The sequence below is a fragment of the Zerene cesonia genome, chromosome 13 (genome assembly GCF_012273895.1).
Source record: "Zerene cesonia ecotype Mississippi chromosome 13, Zerene_cesonia_1.1, whole genome shotgun sequence".
In the NCBI taxonomy this organism is placed as follows: Eukaryota; Metazoa; Arthropoda; class Insecta; order Lepidoptera; family Pieridae; genus Zerene; species Zerene cesonia.
Window position 1 is genome coordinate 8527849 of NC_052114.1, and position 23492 is coordinate 8551340.

The following is a 23492-nucleotide window of genomic DNA, read 5'->3' on the forward strand; positions in this document are numbered from 1 at the left end:
TCACAGAAATTCAGCTTGTTGGGACTTTATGTAACTTCACCCTCATTTTTTGGTCTAAATTGACCGGACTATAATGGGGAGTGGGTTCTTCAAATGTGTCACCTTTTGGAACAGAGGGGGAAGGCTAAATGACCTAAAATTCGTGTGACGTAATTTATTTAAATATTATTATCGCTAAAAATGTATATTTTTTTCTCTAATGTACATTGCTTTGGAGAAGTGCACTGGAGAAGTACCTACAGAAGACCGGCGTGAAAAAGTAGCATCCTATTGTGTTTCGTTTGATTAGTGGGGGAGTCGAAGGCCCCTTCTCAGACCTTTCCTTTATTCCTATCCCTTTCCAATTTAAAGTCGGCAATCCATTTGTTGCAGACCTTACGCATCTGCTTAGTAAGGTCTGAAACCGACCTTACGCCTCATCATAGGCATATTCATGGGCGGTAGTAGCGCTTACCATTAGGCGTCCGCCAGCTCCAGTGCCCGTGAAGATATAAAAAAAAAAATAATAATAACAAAACGTTAGAAGCAGGAGCAGCAATAGGAGTTGAAATAGGAAGACCTCGTAATTCGATCCATATTAATTGCATGACCGTTAAAATTATTTAATGATGCTGTAATAAGTAATTGTGTGGGTAATTAACATATTTTTCGCATCACGGCATGAGCTGCGCAGTTCCGGGAGATAAAAAGGCATTGTATGGCTTTTAAATGGTTTCTTCATGAAAAAAAATTGTTTGTGGCGTGAATTTAAACTAAGACTTACCTTTGCTTTCCGTTAGTTGAAGTAATACCTGTTTAATACAAAGATAAGTAACTAAATTATAAGTATATCTATGACCACATTTTAAAACTACTATACCAGTGAACAATAATATTAGGAAGTGTATTAAGTACTAATATTATAAAGTAGTGGATTATAATAATACAAGAAATATACTCTGTGATAGTGAATAAATTCATACAAAATACTGTACTGATTTTAGAAATTCTACGTTATTCCCTGTTGCTAAGCGTCCGTTCTTCGTTGTTGATCAACCCTGGGGAAGCCCCGGGAGAAGCCGGGATGAACTGCTCGTATTACGTAGGTGTTTAAACAAAAAATAATTTTCAACATATCAATTTGCCACCCACTAATTATCTTATAAGAAAAACTGTTTTAAATTTACCTTTTATTAAACTGTTTTAATTTTAGTTTTTATATTTATTTTTTATTTAACCTAATAAAATAAAAATTCAAAGACTTCTTACCAAAATCGTTACGCTGATAAGTCCCAACTTACACCACATATTACTGAAATATTATCTCTACTTATTTATTCTCAGGATATTTGTCACTTATATATACAACTATACTGTTATGGTTAATTAAAACACAAATGAGCCTTCACAACGTTTTGTTTTACGAGCCGTTATGAAAATGTTTACGTGAACAGATTTTTAAATTCTATGTTTGCTTATAACATTCGAGTTTAATGCTATTCTTATATTATCTATATCAACTTAGTAAGAATTATAGAAATAATATTTTTGAGTGTCTGTTGAATAAAGATTTATAATTTAGTTCTCTAGCTAGGTACGCTAATAAAAAGCAAAAATAAGTAGGCAAATTATTTTCTAGGCCTAGGTCCTAGGTTCGTATACTATGAAGTCTGAAGTCTGAACATGAAAATTTCGTAAGTTACTGACGGGGCCATATATACCTTTGATACTGATGATGTTCTGTATAAAATTTTGAAATAAGTACGTTTTACGATACAAAATAATACAGAAATATTGCCAATAATTTCAATGGAAATGAAATTAAATTGTAATATGATCATTTCAATGAGCCTTAAACAAGTAGAAATATGTAGATATCTATATCAACTCTTACTTTCTTTCGACACTTTCATTTAGGAGAAACTTTATCAGTCAACATTTATTTATTTTTACCACTTAGCGAGGGGCGCCCACTGCCAGTGTTGGCTTTAACAACCCCAAGTAAAATTGACAAATTCACTGAGTAACTAAAAATTATCGAATAGCTCTTAAGTCATCAGAATACAGTCTAACATGTGTTTTTGCAATCGCAAAAGCATTTTAAAGGGAAAAGACTGATAAGTACGTAGTGTCAATATTTTGGAAATCTAAACTGGGTCTACTTAAATTCTACCCCAAATATCTAATGTTGAAAGATTGGAATTATTTTTAGGATTTTTGTTTCCGTTAATTCATAAAAAAAGCTATGTATTAAGGGCAATACTGATTATTAGGGTATCTCTAAAATATATAGCTATGCAATTTTGGACTTTTTGGACTTTTTTAAATATAACATCATACACAAAATTCAAAACATTAAAATTTTATCTTATCACTTTTACCCTTGGAAGTCAAATAGGCAGCAGCTGTGCTTTTATTTGTTTATGCACTTGATTATACAACAGGTGCTGTATGTCAATAAGTTGGAAGGTAACTCAACCACACTGCAGTATATAATGATAGTGAACTGATTGATATTAATCAATGTTCCGCAAGTAAATGTACACACGCATCCTATAGACTATCTTTACTAGTTATTATAATTGTAAAAATGTCCTTGTTTGTCCTTCTTTCATGATGCGACGGAGCGATTTAATGATATTGTTGTTTCTGTAGATGATTATGAGACTAGAGAGTGATATAGGGTACTATTTACACCGTTAAAACATTTAATTCCTACTGGAAGATCCATTACGATGTCTATTTGAGTCACTTCAAATTACTGCAATGTTACTGTTCCCTTGACAATGCGGTCGAAGGCGCGGGCGAAAAGCTAGTATACATACATTATAATTTTAAACTTGATTTTTAGTTTTATAGCATTGAAATGCTTTATAAATGAGAAATTTTGAAAGAATAGAAAAAAATTGATCACGAGGCAGGATTCGAACCTGCGTTTTTTGCCTAACCGTAGCAACGCCTAGCCTCTCGGCCACCCGTGACCCCCCCCACAGTAATCGAATTTCTTCATGATAATTCAGAAGTTAGGTTGTTAAGAAAACCAGCAAATTACAGCCGAATCGCCGAAATTTACATTAGTGGTTTTTGTTAGTATGTCCCGTACCTCTGTGATTACAAAAAACTATATGATTACTGTTCGTCAAATCGATTGGTTTTATTATTAGAATGTTTAATTAAATATTTGTATGTCTGGTTAGTTCCACCGTTCATTTTAATAGCTATGTAGTATAAAAATTTAATATCACGTAATATTCAAGCTATCTTCATTTGTAGTAACTACACTAGACTTTAAAAATACAAAACTAAAGCGATAAACGTCAGAAAACAATAACCCAACTTCGATGATATATAAACAAAGTAAAAAAGCTATATAAATGAATGTCTGAGGGCAATGAGAAACATAACTTATGGTCGCTCGTAAACTATTCTTGAATTTAGGACTGACTACGTAAATGTAGAGAGAGGTTCAAAATACTGAAGATTGTACTTGAATGAGATTGCAAATATTTTTGAAGTGAAATTGTAGAAGCATGTTTTTCTATAATAATTTTTTGTTAATGAACGACATACCTACATCATGGGCCAATTTCGTTACGTGAGAGAGAAAAAAGAGTAAGGGATCTTTTCGAAGATTTTATGGTAGTCTATCTAATTTATTTACATTTTTTGCTAATGCTTACTAATGAAAAAAAAAATTAAATGTCAAAAAGTATGTGTCAAACTTCACGTATCAAAACCCACATAATCAAATAGCCTATAGGAAATAACCAATTGTATTAATAAAATTCTCGTTATGTTTCGATAAATAAACGAATCGCTCTTTTTGTAATTCGATTATTCACAATACAGATATATTATACATTGAACAGACACAGAAAAGGCCTTTCAAAAATGAATTGAAAAAATATGAGGGTGAGAACAATAAAGACATGTTATAACCTTTTATATGCGTAGCGAAACGGTTTATACCTTCTTTTGAATATCGGCTAAATGAGGTGTGTCGATTTTCAAGAATATACTCATTTATGATATGTTTTTCTTCAAAACTTACACATAAAATTTAATAAATACATACATTGTTCCATAGCTATTTATAGCCCCCAATATTTCTGACTCTATTTATGGAAAATAATGATCATCATCTGAAAATACAAAGATGTCAAATCATCACAAGATGGTATTTCAACAATGATTTAGTTTACTTATTCCTAGAATAAGCCTACAGTTGATATAATATAAAAATAATACCACAGATAACTATACTGTAATACACATATAGGTAAGTTAAAAGTAATAAAATGAACATTCGAAGAACATTAATAGTATACTAATCCAGATAAATTACAAAGTACTCAGATCCAACTGTGACAAAATAGGGGCCATTGCTTATTCAACGTCTTACATTTTTCACAAGAAACTATAGTATGGTAATTTACGGAAGCTGCTTACGTCTAACGACAAAGGCACGACATAACATTTTATTCGTGTCGGATTTATCGGATGAATTATCGTAACGACTTCCTTGTATTGCTTAAATTTCAATTAAAAATCTATTGCGTCATGTTAAACATGGTAAAAGGAAATTCCTTTTTTAATACTTCGGAAGAAATCTTTTTATACAAGATATGAAAAATACGAGATATAAATGTATTTTTAATTTAAGTTTGCATATTCTATTTTTAAACGTATTTATGCTATGTTTACAGGCACAAAAACAATGAGATTTTTATAATATTGTGTAATACTTATCCACCCTAATTAATTAGCTACAATAAAATTTCTAATTTTTTATATATCAACACCATTAAAATTGATAAACCGGTTTAATGATGGGTGGCACAGGTTACCGTTGTGCCGTCGAGTAATTACATTTAATTTTCTTATTTATATGTAATTTATAAATTGTTTAACAAAGAAGAAATGAGTGTTATAACAGAATTTAAGGATATCTTTAAAATGCTCTTTCATGCCCATGCAATCAAAGTCTCGGGAAACAGCAAGTAATATAAATATGCCAGTTATTTTTTCGTGTCTGTATTTAGCCTTTCACAGAAATATCAGGTTTTACAAGACCTTGATTCAACTTGTTTCAGTGGTATTTGGTTTCGAATATATATTTTTACCAATATGTTTCAAAGCATATTGTAAACCAACTATCCTGACTATACTATACACATATAATTCATAATTTGCTGATATTGTCGAGCTTCGAATATCCACTGATCCATGTATTTATTTGCGTTTGTTAAAGTCTACATTATCATACGTATGCTAGAAAAAAAGTATTGGTTAATTGTCTTGTTCTATTTGCATGGATGATAAAATAGAGTAGCATGGTACCTACGAATTATTACCTATATTATGGTTTTACAAAAAAAAATTGGAAAGCAATTCAGAGGTTATAAATTTGTCCATATTCGATTATATTGTCTCACCATAATTAGCCGAAGCAGTAGAACGAAAGAATTGGTTTCAGTGTGTATTCGACAGTCAAGGACACGCCAATGAACCTCAGTTACAGCAGATCTTAATAAAAATTATAATGTTTTATGTCCGTGTTAATAATACCTAGATTTTTTTTTTCATGAAATACTTTCAAAACTTCAGTTTTATTCTACTATTGTATGACAGCTTCGTGACATAAAGCGTATAAGCTTAAGCGTAATTTTTATAATTCGCAATATATGTATTATTATTATATTATTTTTTTTTTTACATTATCTTAATACATACCATCAACATGATAAGATATAAAAGTGCGAAATTATATTTTTATTAAACGTATATTACGCAAAATTATAACTAAAATTGAGAAGCCAATTCACCTACGTGCCTCAGCTTAAGTGTACCACGGAGTATTTATTCATAATTTAACAATATTTATATGCACACAAAATAATGCAACACTTATCTGGTAAAAGAAAATCCGCACCTGTGCAATTTGCATATTTGCGGCAGATGCATTTCACATCTGCTGCACTTATCGATTTTTTAAGCAAGTAGTAATTATAATTAACCAATTTGTTATACGGGACTGCGATTTGTTTTTATTGACATTTGTATTTTGAACGTAAGTAGCTTGAGCAGTGTTGGATATTTAAATGGATTTTTATAGACACTCCAAGTCAACATAAAACCTTTTTTCATTTATTTATCATTTATCATATAACATTAATAATAAAAGCAGCAAAAACTCATTTTGCAATGCAATAAAAAGAATAGGTTTCCTATATCATACATATTGTGCTATTTTTTATCATGATTCAACGATAAAAATATAATACGTGTATGAAGTGTTGTGTTCCACAGTTTTTATTATTTCGTCCTCCAAGTACTTTATATTATTAAGATTTGTGTCGGTGATGCCACGAAAACGTTTATGATTGTTAACTAAATGGCTACTATAATTGGATATCAGAGTTTGTATCTTAATATAGGGCCTCTTAACGTATGTAATTTTATGAGAGACAAGGAAATGAGCTGGGTCACTGTTTCAAAATAATAATAAATTATAAATTGTATATTGTAAATTATAAAATAAATTGGTAAATTAACACAATATCGTCTGCAACGTTATAGAATACCTCTGTAAGTAAGGAATAATGAAATAGGCATGGCGGTTTTCACTTTAATAAATTATAAATCAGAAAATAAAAGGAGTAGAACGAATGAATACCAATTTGTTTTTAGCGCATGAGTAATACTTTAAGTTTGTCAAAAAAAAATGTTTTTGCTATTTAATTTCAATGGAAATAACGTTTTGGAGAAGAGATTCAACTAAACATTTGAATTATTAAATGATTATACATCAATTATTGTTTACAATAATAATAAGCAGTCAAAACTACAATATAAAATAGTTTTCACCCCGGCTTCGACTTATGTCACTCAGTGAAGTTGCAGCTTTTTAATGGTGAAAGAATGTTTGAAATCGGTTTAGCAGTATTTGCGTAAAAATGTTACAAACACACAAAAGACTTTCCTCTTTATAATATATTAGCCCCGCGGTTTCACCCGTGTAAGTCCGTATCCCGTTGGAATATCGAGATTAAAAGTTGCCTATATGTTATTCCAGTTGTTCAGCTGTCTACGTACCAAATTTCATTGCAATCGGTTCAGTAGTTTTTGCGTGAAAGAGCAGCAAACACACACACATCCTTACAAACTTTCGCATTTATAATATTAGATTAGATTAGAAGGATAGTAGGAAGTAGGATAGGAAGTGTAGACATCTTCGCTTTTACAGCTTAATTCGTAAAAGGTAAACTAATTACTAGCACATTTTTCTTTCATGAGATTGTCTATAAAATTGTATAACGTATTTAAATATTGAATATAAATTCGATCCCAATGCGGAATAATAATGGAGTAATTTTAACATCATTACGCTTCCGATAAATTGGCGCTTTATGTATTCAAAATTAATTACGTTTGCGCTTCATTGTACGAAGTAGATAATCCATTTCTCTGTTGATTTGTTAAATGTAAATTCGAACGGGATGGAACATAAATCCGTTTGGTCCCTCGTTTTGGAAAGGTTAAAGGGGTTTAATTATAAATACATACAGATTACATACACATTTAGTTATATTACTACGCAAATATAAATCTTTTAAGTTTAAGTGGGGAAATCTTGCGTGGCCCCGGGGAAAGGAACCGTGGGTTATGTCGGATTATAACTGACTGAAATCCCGCTGTGTCCTGCGCACTACATATGGAGCTACACAATTTTCTCACCTTACCCTACTAGATGCTGGTTTGCCCAGATCATACAGATTATGCACTGAAACTGAGAATATACTCCTTAATTTTATTTTTTAGCTTCAATAAGACACACAAATATGTACATGCAAAAGAAACTTTATTAAGACTAATGAGTCAACATCGGCAGTCTTTTCTCTTTAATGCTGTCCTAGTCCAGGTTCTACCCGCTGTTTTGACAATGTCATCCTACCATCTTCTTGTTTGTATTCGGCGTTTCCTTTTTCCATTTTTTGGATAGCAGAACTCATTAATTTACATAATTGCAAATTTGGGTATTATCGTATCATTACATTTTGGTGATCATTTAGATGGGCCAGAAATCATAAGCCATCGTCTACTTAACAGACAACCTTTGAATGATAAAAGTTACTCTTGGTTCGATATTGATATCTAATTGGACCATCAATATCTTGAGCCTTCTATACTAGTTTTAGTTTTATGTTACCGAATGTTTTTAGTCCCATTCCTGAAAAATGAAATGAATGATAATACTATATACTATATACGTCTCCAACATTATGACTCAATGTGATAAACGATCGAACATAGAAATAAACAAAATTTTATGATGCGAAATACGCAATGTACATGAAACATAAGTAAAACTCGCTGAGCTTAATACGGCATCATAGTACAGAGGTTATCGTCCCTCAGTCCTCCGAGAGAGAGAGGGTCGCCTCGCCTCAGTCCTCCTCACAGTGCCGCGGTGCTAACACGTATATTTCCGTCACGTCGGTGTTGTTACAAAAAAGTTGATTTTTTATATAAAAACTCGTGCTGTGACTTAAAATTTGGTTAACATACATTTGGATATTATTCTTCGTAAGTATTTTATTATGCTTCTCGTATTTTAGACAGATTTGTGGAGGGAAATGCGTTAAGTTATTATAGTACGGACTATAAATCGGAAATAATGACAGTTCGAGTTGAAACGTATCTTTTGTCCAGTGTAGACATTTGTTGTAGCAATATCTAGAATGGAGCTTAATGTGATTAAATCTCGTAAAGGTCTTAAAGCGGGTACATAGGTGTATTACGGTCGTTTTTTTATGCAGCGATGCCTTATTTCACGGAACATTATATACGGTAATCCGGCTTACTGTTTATAAGTATTTTGTTATATGGCATCCCATAAATATATGATATAACTGCATTTTATATTGTAAACTTTCTTGATTTTAATTTCCAGAAGAGTCTTGAATAAATCATAAAACGTCGAAGTCACGCGCAAAAACCTCGGAAATTAATAAGCGTTATTAATTAACATTTCAATATTTTGTTGTATGTGTTACACACATTAAATATTCTTGATTTTGAATATACATTTTCAGACAGTTAAAACTCATCAAATATTCAAATATATCTCCTGTGTCATATCAGATAGGAGTAATCAATAATTAAATTAATTCTTCAAATTAATTGAAGTAAGGTATTATAAGCTTTTAGATGAATATGCTAACACTTCAGTGTTTAAGTGCGCTGATACCTGAATACTGGATAAATAGGACCCCTACCATTTTCCAATAGGTACTGATGATAATACATATTTGTACCAAAAATACTGACAATTACTAATACTACAGAACATTGCAGCATGAAGACAGGAACAATTAAAAGATATATTACCGCATTTATTACCTAGTGTCTCATTAGTATGGATATAAATGGCAATAGTTAACTAAAGATTAAAATGGCAATAGTTAACTAAAGATTAGAGAATAGTTAACTAGAGATTTCCACAAAAAATCTTTGGCAAACATATTTTGATCTGGTCTAGCTAATGCCTCATTTATGCAGATTTAGAAGACAAGGTTCCGTTTATGGACATCTTATTTTGTTGTCGATTTTCAATACTGCTTCAGCCTGCTTAAGTCGTAAGGATTCAAATAGACCGTTAAAGTCGACCTTTCCAGTTTTGCAATAAATTTGTAATTGATACGAAAGCCCTAATTTATAATTTTCAATATAATAAGAACAAACGTGACCTCTATTATGGAAGTAGGTGATATATATTTCAATTCGTTGCATTATATACAATCAAGGTTATTGTATTATGTTACACAATCTTGAAACTAGGTCCATAATGCACTCTTTATTATAAAAAGTCGTTACTTTACAAAATACATTTAAAAAAACATTTAAAAAAAGAGGCGTCATTTTGTAAATACGTGTCGAAATGCAAACAACCATATTAAAGTTTAATTTTAAACGAAATTTCTAGTTGAAACAACTTGCATTTTAAATTTATTCAGGTTTCAAACGGGTATTGCAATCACACTAAATCGATCTTATCAGCCGGCTTGTGTAAAAACTTTTGTTTTTAGTTCATCTTTGCACAACGCTCGACCGGTTGTACTCGCTTGTAACCGATTACCAGTGACATCACACCGGTTGCGATTTTAGAATTCTGTATCAAATATTCGCTTCGCTCGTGTATTTTTTTGTACTTCACATAAATTTTTAAACCTTATTCTTTTAATTTTATTCTTATCCAACTAAAATATGAATTTTATTGGTAAATAAGATTTAGCATTAAAAACTTGCAGACTCTACCATTAATGTCTCAGCAGTGTGTTTGTTTTGTTTGAACGCACTAATCGGACTAGCCTTTCATCGTTCTATAATCCATATATGCAAGTACCACGGGTGAAACAAGGGCGGACCGTTAGTATGTATGTATATTTATTTTTATCATACCCTAATTAAGAAAAATACGTCCTAAAATGGTTGTTCCTCTTTATCTTGAAACGTTACAAAAATAATGGCAAATGGAAATAATTATCACTAATTTTGTAGTCGTAAATTACGTTTCGTTAAAAGGCTTTTTCGCCAAACTTTGATTTACGCAGATCGTAACAGAATCTGGTTTTGTTACTTGATACGACCACAAAAAATCACGAAATATAAAAATAGAGACAATATTTAATTAATTGTGACTACGAAATCTTTTAGTTATAATATTTTAATATTGATATTAATCTATTTATTACCATTAATGCACTCAATTTTGAATTAATTTGTGATATGGATTCCTTCCTTAATTATCTTTCCAACCGAATTTTAATGCGTTTTAAAGTCAGCTGTTGGTTAAATAACATATTGAATACAAAACCATATGACATTATATCATGATACCCCACGAGGATTTCTCTGCACGACACCATAATAATTATTTAAATGTAAGTTAATTAAAATAATACGCCTCTCACAGGACTGCAATATAACGGTGACCTATAGACCATGAATGTTTAGTTAATTAATTAAAAACCCATTACACAGTTACGCCTTTTATAAATGACGCACCCTCGTAATTTTTTTATTGATCTTTACCAGTTTATTTTGGTAACGGTATTGTTTTCGAGGGTCGGAGTTCAATTTTGATTAGGGATACTGAATTGTGTGGATTGTATCGATTTTAAGCAGATGTTATTATTTAATGGCGCCGCATACAGTACCATAGCGCTGGCGTTTCATGGTTAATTCGGAGAACTAAAAATTATCCCTACGAAAATAAAATATATGTTTTACATTTGCTGTAAAATATTTAAGACTATTTTGATCTCTTTAACAAGAAAAAAACAAGAAAATATCGTCTCGACTAAGATATAAAATACGCACAACTCCTAACATAATTCTAGCTAAAATAATGTATTATTATTGTATTCGTCATAGGGAAACTAGTATACATATCGCTTAAATATTCAAAGGCCTACCAGTTCTCATTGTTTATTTTCCCATTTCTCAAAGAACGTTGCTATACAGCCTCATTTGAGATGAATTAAGTTCAACAACATTTTCAATGAATTACGTGCTCCGGCCCGAGTATTTTTCAAGCAAACTTTAGTTGTTGGTACAAAATTAAAGCCTAAGGAACTTTCTAGAAGTAGAGGCAGCCTAGTTTAGTTTTTGCATGTTTAAGCTTAAGAACTTTTGATTCTGTTCAAAGAAAATGTAGATACTAAATATTAAAACATTTTGGCGTTAAAGTTTTATGTATTGTTAAGAATCTCCTTAACAATACATAAAACTTGAACTACAATCATCTGATTGTACCTGTATTAATCAAGGCAATTAAAAAAATGTGGGAGTATGTGGGAATATGTGGGAGTCGAGCACACTTCGGCACGAATTGGGTCAGCTCGCACAGGGGAAGTACCACACCTGGGGGAGCCGGACACCTGTTCCCTTTTCCTCACTCTTACTTGTCCATTCCTTCTTTCAAGTCGTCAATCCTTTTCTTATCCCTTATCCCCTAAAAAGCGATCAGCACATTCACATAGGCACTGCCTCTTCGAATGTTCATGGGCGATTGTGATCGCTAACCATAAGGCATCAGGCGAGCCACCACCTCAGTTTCCCCTTTTGACATGAAAGAAAACTCGTCACCCATCCAATGTAAAACAGTACCAACCGTTGCTTAACCTCGATTTTTAATTATATTTTGAAATAGCAACAAAAATATATCATCTGCGAATTTTAAATAACTAACTATCAAGGTTTAACAGTTCATGAGTCACAACATGGTCACAACTTACAGCCTGTTGACAGACGGAGAGACGGACGGCCGGACAGACAATCAGACTGACAGCGAAGTCTAAGTCATAGGGTTCCGTTTTAGCCCTTGGGTACGTTACCCTAAAAATTATCGATATATATATTTTTAATAATACCGGGATAGTTTAATTTTTAATCATGAATTAGAATATACGGTTTTTTTTCCTCTTATATACCTCCGTAGTCGAGATTTATCAAACTTGATATAGTATTTTATGCTTAGCTTATATTCCTTTACAAATCTCGAGAATGATTGGAGGAAGAAAATAAGCCCCAAAAATACTTCCTTATTGCCTGTGGTTTATTAATCGACTGAAACCTTTTGTTAATGAACGTATATTATATATAATGTATATAGATAAGGGTGTACTGAACATTGCCAAACTTTTTACTTTGCCTAGAGCAACAAATTTTTGGTATAAGGGATTTTCCGGTAAAAAGTTTGGAGATATTTATCAGCCTAATGCGCTGTTATCATAAAGCTAAATATCTGCTCTTCTGCCTGGCCATTAAGAAGACATGTCGTCTTCAGTACGTAATCGATGGTACCGTAAAGAAATTAAATTGTTTACTTTCTCAGCATACATATCTTAAGCTTATCGGTACGTGGTTAATCAGTCTGTAGTTACGTGACAAGGATAAAAGATGGTCACACTTAGCTCTGTTACGTTGAATCGATATGATTACAATTCCAATAAATGTTGAATTGATAATTCGCATAACAATATCCGATTGTTTTGTCCAAAAAGAGCAATGTACCGTAAGCTGTCTGAATTGTCGCTACTACCTCGTTTGTATAATAAAGTTTGTGAGGGAATGTAGTACTCCCATAGTACGATCCTGAGGATGAATGATGTGAGCGAGTACAAAGGGCCGTGAAACTCCCTGACGTATTGCAATTTCATCAGTATATGTCTCACATAGCATTTTCTATTGTTTATTCCCGGTATGGGGTGGCGCCCTCGTAAGCGGTGCATTTAAGGAGTAGTTATAGTAATGGATTCAATAAAAATGTAACACTCTTGAATTTATGAAAGGAATGCTTTTCCATCTATTTATTCTTTTACTACCTTTTTATTTCGTTTTTCGTATATTTTGATCCTTTAAAGGCGTTATCGTATTGCACAAAACTGCGTGTATTGTTCTCTCGTTGCATTAAATATGTCGTTCAGTATTGTCAATTTATAAATCTTAAATATCCTACTCAACTTAAACTTAATTTACATAAAATATAAAATATCGTGAGGGCAATTTCGAAGAAAAACTCTTTGCCAATGAAGCGTAAGGTCGAACTTATAAATAGAAATTAAACCTATTTGTCCATCAAGATACAAGACAAGAATAAGCAAAATAAATGTTTTGCTCTTGTACAAGATAGAACGTAATAAAATAATTTTATAAGACTTTTGTATTTGTAACATTTCCCCTCACTAGCTCGTTAAGTACACTCAAGAGGAGCCGTAGCTCCGTATTTTTCTAGAGCTTTATAAGCGAGTGGAGTTATTTGTCTCGGAAATCGCGGGTTCAGAGACGCTGGGTAAATAATGGTTATAACATTTATATTTATTCACTCGGCCGACCCAGAGACACGCTTTAAGAAATATTTTATTAACCTCTGCTTAAGAACATATAAACACGCGAATTTTCGTTGTTTTTTTTTTGTTTAATTTAAGCTTATATTTTATATATTTATACATTTTTTCTTTCTCTCTATTGACACTCGCACTAACAATAAAACAATCAAATTCAGAAAGTATTTTTCGACGGGACTTTTCAATTTTCCTTTTGGATATATCTTTAGAAAATAATTTGTAAAGAATCCCCTCACACTCCAAAACTTTCTGAATGAGTATGCAATTTCCAGAAGAACACTTTTTAAGATGAAATCTTAAAGTATCGTATCGGATCGTATTGATCCTGCAGTCCCTTCTAAAGAAAAGTATTGTGAAAAATAATACCGTCGCTTAATAAATCGATTATAAATAATATTGTTCAAATATTAAATCATGCGAATTTATTATAAAACTTTACGATATCTTTGCTAATCATTGATTACGACAACAATTCTACTACTCAAAGGTTTTTCGCTAGTTACCAAAATCATATTTGTCAATAAAAATAAATAGGTACCTAGTATAGGGCTCCTGTAACAGGGTAATTTGGAAGTATTCTTTGAGGACCATTGTGATACGAATTTATTTTCGTTAGCATGATGACAATACAGTGCAAAATGGGCAACAATGAGTATACAAGTAGAGTTAAATGCATCTAATGTATCACACGTCAATACTGATTCTTTTGTGAGGCTTGCGCCAATTAGTTCGTTGACACGCGGCGTGACCAACTATAGTTAATGACATAACGATGTGAATACCAATTAATTATCGATGTGAACAGAGGGTAAAGCGTAGTTTTCTGCGTTCAATGTCAATGGTTATAGGTATATGATGTTCGTGATTAAGATCTTATAAATGATTACACTTGTTTAGCTACGTTGGGTATTTTAAATACTTAAATCTATTTATACAGTAGAATGTCTAGCTAAATAGTTTATCCTCCTAAAGAGAGCTGAGAGTTTCATCGTCATATTTCCACCATTGATTTCTTTAGTATTACAGATAAAATGGTGTTGGACAGGCAAACTTATCGAATTATATGTTGTGTACGAAGAGTGCACTAAAATATTGCATTTGTGGGCTCAGAGCGATGTTTTGAACCGGTTTTCGTTTGCACAACTGTTCCATACAAGGCTTGTGTTCACAACATCGGACAAAAGCAATGACGCGTTCACTAGAATAATATTTTTATGTGTGATATTTTCTGAGTAATGCAATATAATTAATTTAAGACGAAATAACAGGTACTTTTTTTACTAATTGCAGCAAACTGTGTTTGCAAAAATAATAATACCGATTGCATTTATATCTCAGTTACATTTATTTTATGAGCTTCTATTGTGTGTGTTAGAAGCTGCTAAAATTAAATATATCAAACCAGTTGACATTATAGTGCAAAGCCTTAAAAGCAAAACGCATAAAACAGGTTGATCAAAACAACAATATTGCCATTTCGTATAAGGAAATGAAACAATTTAGAACAATCTGGAGGTTGCAGTGAAAATAATGTATTGTACGAAACCGGTCTCAGTTACTCAAACCTCGAAAGGGTTTACAATTTACATTGGACAGTGAGTCATCGGCGACCAAAGACTATACAATTATACAAAACTGAGTATAGACTATAATCTATATGTATGGTCTACAGTCTACAGAGGTAGTATATCTCCATTTTATGACGCATGCGAACTTGCACTGTGATTCAACCTGCCTGAGAATGTTTGACTTGCATATTTAGCTTTTTACTTCGATGACACACGCGTTCAATTAGCGTACTGACTTATAAGGCAGAAGATTTCATTTTAATTGACGCTTAATCATTATTAGTTAAGAAAATGTTGACGGACATTTTTATGGGAATGAGAACGACATTCTTAATCTCTATGAAATTTTGGACTATTATTTATATTAATATTTATAGGTTATTATGCGTATTGACAGAACGCTTATTTATTTTAAATCTTACTATAGTACTTATCACTTATCGTTTTTTAATATTTGATTTCAAAAACATTCAATTTTGTTCTCAAGTGTGCATTTGATTGTGAGATTTAGTATCGGAGCTTTGTCTCAATTATGTAAGTACTTTCTTCTCTTTATTATTCCAAGTTCACCACGAAGTTTGCTACCAAATTCACCAACATTCTAACCTTATCTTACAGCTTCTCTCCAAATCTTGTATACTCACAATTACTTATTACGTTAATTATATGAAATAATTTAAATAAAAAGAGAAACAAAATTGGGATTTTGAAGCACTATTTTGGTAATGGGTATGAATACGAAACAGACTATATTATTTAAAGTAAAACGGATACCCAATTTCCTATTATCATGGGGTTTCAAATCTCCAATATCTTGCAAATATAACATAAACAGGAGGTTCTAGTGGCGTGTACAGATTATATTAAACACAACATTGGACACGAGGTTTTGAGCCGGAAGTTCCCCTCGCTACACTTGACCTACTTCTCATGTTATTATCTACCCCAATTGGGTCACCAGGAGTGCCCTGGTAAATTGTAAATAAACTTTACACGCTGCTTGACATCTATAGGTAATTGTCATGCATAAAACCATAGAGCTCACAATTGAATTACACGTAGGGAAATAAAGTTGCATATTTTTATTACTAGTATATCTTTTTTATCTGTGGTTTTATATTTTGCTGAAAGAAGTAATCAAAGTATCTAAAGAAATCAAAAACGTTCTAATGTACAATTTATCTGAGATTGTTTTATTAGAAATTGAACTAAATAAGTTTGAAATAATTATTGTATTTTATATTTTAATCATATTCACAAATTTAACGTCAATGCAATTTTAGTTTGCAAAATATATTTGGCATTGCAACTGATTGAAATATCAACAGACTGTAATGCCATGTAATATTATATCAAAATTAATCTTCTTATGAAAACAACGCTACAATTAGAAATTAAAAACTTTTTCATGGATTTTAAACGCGATTTATTCATTATATTATTTTATTTTATATTATTGGTCACGGGGAGACTGAAGCGCTCCACCTGTAAAGTATTCGAAACGTCGGGTAATATAATAAAAAAATCGCGTTTAAAATCCGTTAAAAAGTTTTTAATTTCTAAATGTATAATACTCGAGTAAAATCAAACACAAGAAAATGCAACGCTACAATTGAATAAATTTTGTCATAGTGTTCCGAAAACGAAATGCACTAACATTTGTCCTGATGGAACGAGGACGAAATCATGTTGACAAATGTTCTACTAGTCCTTTAATCGTAGTTGCTCTGCAGTGTTCCATTATTGTTTCATTCCATTGAAATTGCTACGATTGTTTCAGTTTTACCCTTCCGTTTCTCGATACATCACAACCGTCAATTAGCCGCCAAAGTATTGACCAATTTTTCATGAATAGGTAAATAGATTCTTTCTCGTTATCGAAGCTTCAAAAGCTTATTAAGGAGGACAAATTTATGTATCACCACAAAGGTACTGATGTAGATAATTGTTTGAGCGTCCGAGTTCTTCCGAATAAAACAGTTATCAACCTATGTTTCCCCATTGTTGTCCCGCAATCAATTAAACAAGATACATAAAAATAAATATGTGTGAATCGTTTCGCTTGACTCGTCGTAACACGAATGCGAGTAACATTCCGATTTCTAGCACCTGATACTACGAGAGGCGTATACCATTACATTCTACTGTTACTGAATCTGTCTCGTTTTCTTAGCCTTTTCTTGTTTCACTTCTCCACTTTTCAAGGTCGATCATCGCATTGAACAATCTCTTACCTGCTGTAAAGGTCTGTGGTGTAATCTTCATTGCAGCCACTTTTATGATGCTAGAGACTCAAAATAACTAAGTAATATTTTACAAGAAATAATTCCGATAAAATGCTAGTTTGGTCTGGAACAATGTAGAATTAAATTAGAGGTACATATATTTAAAATATTTTGAAGAAATAACTAATATTTTACAAGAAATAATTCAGATAAAATGTTTGTTTGATTTTGAACAACGTAGAATTCCAAAAATAGGTACATATATGTAAAATATTTCAAAAAATTGCAATCTACAATGCACACCAATAATGTGCCAAGTGTATAATCATTACGTGCATAAGAATAATTATGCAACTTTCTAAAGTAATTCTGGATTATTAAAAAAATGCTTTTATTCATTTTATTGATACTAACATACAGTTCCTTACACAACGTATTATATAATCAGCAAATAAAACGTCACCAAAAAAAAAACGTAAAAAGGCTGTGTCAATTTCGTCTTACAATTTAGGTTTTTATCAAGATAATTTAACCGCCGAATAGCGACGCTTTCGTGCGTATCGTCTGTAGTCTGGAGACGGAAGGTTAATGAACTTATTTTTCACCTTTGAAGTAAAGAAATTATACCGCTCCAAAGGTAACTGGGTGTTTATAAACAAATGCCAGTTATAGTGCCAGTAGAACAACGTGAGTGAAAGTCTGAATAGTCTGATTTTCAGGCTATGATTCATTTTACTGAATAGCTAACCAGACTAGATCGGGTTGTGTGCTGTTTTCGTCATCACTTTCTCGATAACCAACTACTTTAACTCAAATAATTAAATGAACATACAATTAAAATGTAAAAATATACATCGAAAGGACTATTGAGTTTCGTCACATTTATGGTTTGATAGTAAAGTCTTCAGGCTTAGGTTAATAAAATTGAGATATATGAAAATATTTCTTACCTTACGTTCATAAATTAAATACAATAATAAAGTGAAAGTACTCTCAATAGAAGCGTCAATAGAAGCTAAAACATATAACAAAGAAAAAAGCTTACAGAAGTGTCTGTTGTTCGACATTCATTTTTTAGTACATTATTATGATCTTAGTGTTGCTTCTCAACTTTCGGTGGAAGCCATTATACTTTGAGTTATTTCACATTACGGAAACAATTGAGCGTTATTCTAAAATAATGTGTATTTGGAACATCTATGTAGATATTATAACGAAATTAAGCAAAATATATTTCATAAATGATTTGTCTTTCATAAGCACTACAATTATTTTATTATTTGCTTAAAATACTTAAACATTAAAATAAATTAATTAAAAAATATTACGTATATAATTCTAACAATATTTGAGTGTTCATACTTTATACTATTCGCTTAACCTAGAAAACAGAAAAACGATAAAAGTTCCGATCTGCTTCTATAACTTCCATTACTAACCTAAATTTATAGCAACTTACACTATGTCATTAGACGGAATGAAATATCAAGCAGAGAATATAAATATTTAATGTTATATATGTGTTCACTTTTCTTTTTGTTAAAATTTATATTTTTTTATTAAATTATGCATAAATGTTCCTATGATTCCATTTATTACACATCATTCCAACTATAAAGGTGCTATAAAGGAAGGAAGTAAGTTATTACCTATGCGTAAGTATGACTGCATTGTTAGAGATTATGCTGTTCTCAACGAAACCAATAAATTATATATCTTTATTATACATTGTTTTACGGGTAATATATAGCTCATGCATGGATTAAATTATCAGACACATTGACAATTTTAGTAAGAAATTTTACTTATAATCATTAGGGTTTGTCAGATTTTTGACCTCATGTTTCATAAAAGTTTAAATAAAACTAAGGGATATCTTTATAGGCAAGAGTCAATTATTCAAAGAAACTTTATTCACAAATACCTCAGATTTAATATGTAGTTTAAGTATATAACTTAATAGCTTACATTGGTCTAACCAATAATAAGTCCCATATTACACTGCAAAGCGTTTTGTATGAATAATTTAACTATATAAGTTCGCTTCAGAGCTTTGCAGCTATTTAACAAGCGAGCCCAACTTTAGATGTGGGTCGCCCATTTATTTACGATGTGGTCAGCGGAGTGCGCACACAAACATTTCCGAATTAACCCGTAAAACGTGAAATTGGAAAATAAATTTGATATGAACTTTGAATGAGGTAATTTCCTTCTGATGTGGGTACTTACCAAATTATAAATTAATAGAGAAACGTGTCAGTAGATAAAATACAAGTTTCAGTGATTTTTTTTTTGTATTATTAAATAAATTAATAAAATTCAATGCGATGTTATTACTATAATTACATATAATAATTAAGATTACCACGTAGATATATTTATCGTGAGCTGTATTCTTATTTTCCTCTCGCCAGAGAAATCCAATGGCATATCGCGCGCTAAACTCAACTAAAATAATAAAATAACACGGAGCCAACAAACATTGAAGACCGATAAAAGATAAAAGACCTGATTTCTACACTTTACAAGCGGACTCGATTACTAAGAATCGCATCTAGTGCACCTACAAACAAAACCAGTTGGTAGGCACCAGGTAAATGGCACTAAGCACTTTTATAATTTTTTTTTCAACACACACAGGTACTCTGTTGCATTAGCCAATAAGATAAAAGTTCCAACGGGCTAATTGAAAACTCCGGCGATGTATAGATTTCATAATTATGCAAATGACAGTCGCAAGCAGTCAATACGAAAGTGCCCAAGCGCCTGTTAATAATCATATAAGCAAATTGTAAAATATATTGTAAGTGGCTTTTTAAGCTCCGTAAGCGAGGGGTAATAACCAGTATAATTATTGCGTAAACTGTATGCAAAGTGCAATTAAAAGAACAGAGACCGGTTTGTCGCTTATTTCTTGTATTTTTATAAATGAATGGTCTTCAAATTAAGGGAACAAAGGGAATTATAGAGAATGGTTAACAATGCAGTTCTTAGGACAAAATCTCAGACTGCGGTTAAAAAGAATTGTATATTGTGTTTTGTGATACTGAAATCGCTTATAAGCAAAAAATATTAGAATAGAACGATAAAATAGTCAGCGGCGATGGGATTGTATAATTCTTTTGTTCTGTATAGGAGGATCTATGAATATTAAAATAATTAGGTATTTAGTTATGCGGGGATTCATGGATATTTCGAGGATATGTGAAATAGTTATTAGGATCAAATACCGATATTTCAAGTATTTAATTATATAGCTACTGACACGGACTTTATCGTTAAAGTTTGTATCGTTATCATATCGTTTTATTTTTAAATACGTAAGTGTCTTAAATCATTAATCAGTAAGTCAGTCTTTCATTATTTTCTATTAAAGTTATATATTTCATAGACATTTACATGTAAGTGTTGCTATGAATTTAAAATTTAAATCATCGCCAAGTCTAATGTCATAATATAACGGCATCCACGGTCTAGTGCAGTTTACAAATGAGAACATTAAAGTAGATTATAATACGTAATAAGACAGTAGCCTTTACTAAATTCCGTATTAAAAGAGACTTCAAAGTGTTAACAACACCCTTCACAATATCACAGTTTTCTTATAATAAGATAATAAAACAATGCTCTTTAAAATAACCCTGACATGGTGTTAATAAAATATAACGTAATTAATAGGCATCGAAACAACCTTGCATTTTTGAATTTTATTTCAAAGAAAATATTAAATCATGCTATCTTATGGCAAATAGTCACAGAACAAAAGTATGGAAATGGCGAATGTATGATGATGTACTTTATAGTAAATAAATATAGAGTAAACTTAAAAACTCAATATTAATGACGCAGTAATGTTCATTAGCGGAACTGAGCCCACATCTTTAAACGCAATTATCATGTTGCTAACAGCGCTAATCTACTTGCAATCTTAATAAATTTATTAAAATCAACCCATTATAGTGCCATATGATCCTGCTATCACACAATATGATATACAATAGCGAATACAAACATAGCATCTATCATGGCCGGTCAAATTTAAGAAGGATCCTCGAACAAAGGTGCTTTATGAGCGGCTCGTCTTCCGGTGGTCTTGTATCGGAGATATATAAGTGTAGCATTGTTGCCACGGCCTTGATGCCTTTCACTATTTTGTAACTGCCGAATTCAAAGAACATGAATCTTGTCGGCTAATTAAATAAAACATTTGAGCTTCGAACACGACGCTCTTGACTCTACGTTGTCTATTGGATGAGCTGATTAAAACTGCGTAAAAAGGTTATCGACTTTCGAAAGGAAAAATAAGTTTTTAAATTATTGCACGCTCCAACTCTATTCATTGAGTTTTAACATTTTTTTCATTAAATTATCTCCTGTGACAGCTGAACAAGCATTTATATTGTGTTGTAAAACCTCCACTGTTTTGTGACATTGTAGAACAGATAAAAGGTTATCATAAATTTCCCAGATCATTATTTTATCATATTATATGAAGGATATAGCCGTGGAAGATAATTGTTTGAAGTATTCTAATAATGCTGTGTGGGTATACCACAGTATCTTCTTTTATAGCAAAAAGTAATTCAAGAGCAATATTTGTTCGTTGCGCAGTTTTATGTGAATCTATCGTCACAGTATGTGAAGTTAGTCATTATGTAGGTTATAGAACTACATTTTAAAATTGAGTTGCATTGCATTTTCAAAAGAACTACGCATTATCTTGAATATATATGTATTGTATTGTGTTTTTATGTAGAAAATGGATTTTTATAATTTATTCACTTATAATTCTATACAATTATGTTAAAACGTAGATTTTTCTTCTATAAATGGCGTGTATATTTATACTATTAAAAACCTAAGCCGGAAATTAATAATTAATTATGCATGTGTATTATGTAGATACACATATTTTATTATTTATTTCATTTAAATATACGTTATATTTCCAGAGAATTATTTGAAAAAAAAACAGGAGTACAATCAACTAAAGTGGAATGTTTCTAGGATATTAATTTTTAATAAAATATAGGTACATCATCCTTTACTTTCCAATATTTATGTTTTTAAAAAGCTTCCCTTCGTGTTAATTCATCTTTTCAGGGTACTTCTCTCATAGCAACTGTTAGAATTGTTAGTCTTTAAATGTCGAATAATGTGGAGTTTTCCTGTCATCTGAAAGGAAAAGCCAAGTTGGCTTCACAGTTATTCGCACACAACTCGTCTCACAGTACTTTGGAGCTGTGAAGAGATGTAGCTTCTTTATGGGTTCTCTATAGTATCTGCTCTGAAGAAGTACTCTGAGGAATTTGATATTTGTTTGAAACTATTAGCTGCTGAGTTCCATCACCATATCAAAAGATATAGACAACGAAACCACCACGCTCGCTGAGTGCGGCTTGGCAGTCACATGACGTCGACAAGCCGATTTCCTTACGATATTTTCCTTCACCGTTTTGAGCAGTGGTGCTGTGAATAATGTGCAGATATATTGAAAAATCTATTTATTTCTTACACGCTCGTCCGATCATGAACCCCCTTCTTTTAAGTGCGGAGTCCTAACCACTGAACCCCCACTTTTCACTAAGCCACCACTGCTCGCGCTGTAATTACGTTTAACCAACATTAATAAAATTTATAACTTGCTTATTTTACTCAGGGTCATCATTAATGCCTTATTTGTTCGCTGAAAATTTGTATTTTATCCACATCAAAATTTTAAAGTACAATTTAATAATAAAATGAAACACTAGTTGGGAAAACACTGCGTATTTACGTAAATTTAAACATGCTTAGGTAAATATCATTGT

The 23492-nt window shown here is 31.6% G+C and overlaps 1 protein-coding gene across 1 annotated transcript in view; it reads left to right on the forward strand.

Moving 5' to 3' along the window:
- The first annotated feature begins 8420 nt into the window (after window positions 1-8420).
- Window positions 8421-23492, forward strand: part of LOC119831050 — a 37864-nt gene continuing 22792 nt past the window's right edge. Inside the window, exon 1 of the mRNA XM_038354278.1 lies at window positions 8421-8565. The gene's annotated coding sequence lies outside the window, so the exon portion shown is untranslated. The remainder of the gene's footprint in view (window positions 8566-23492) is intronic.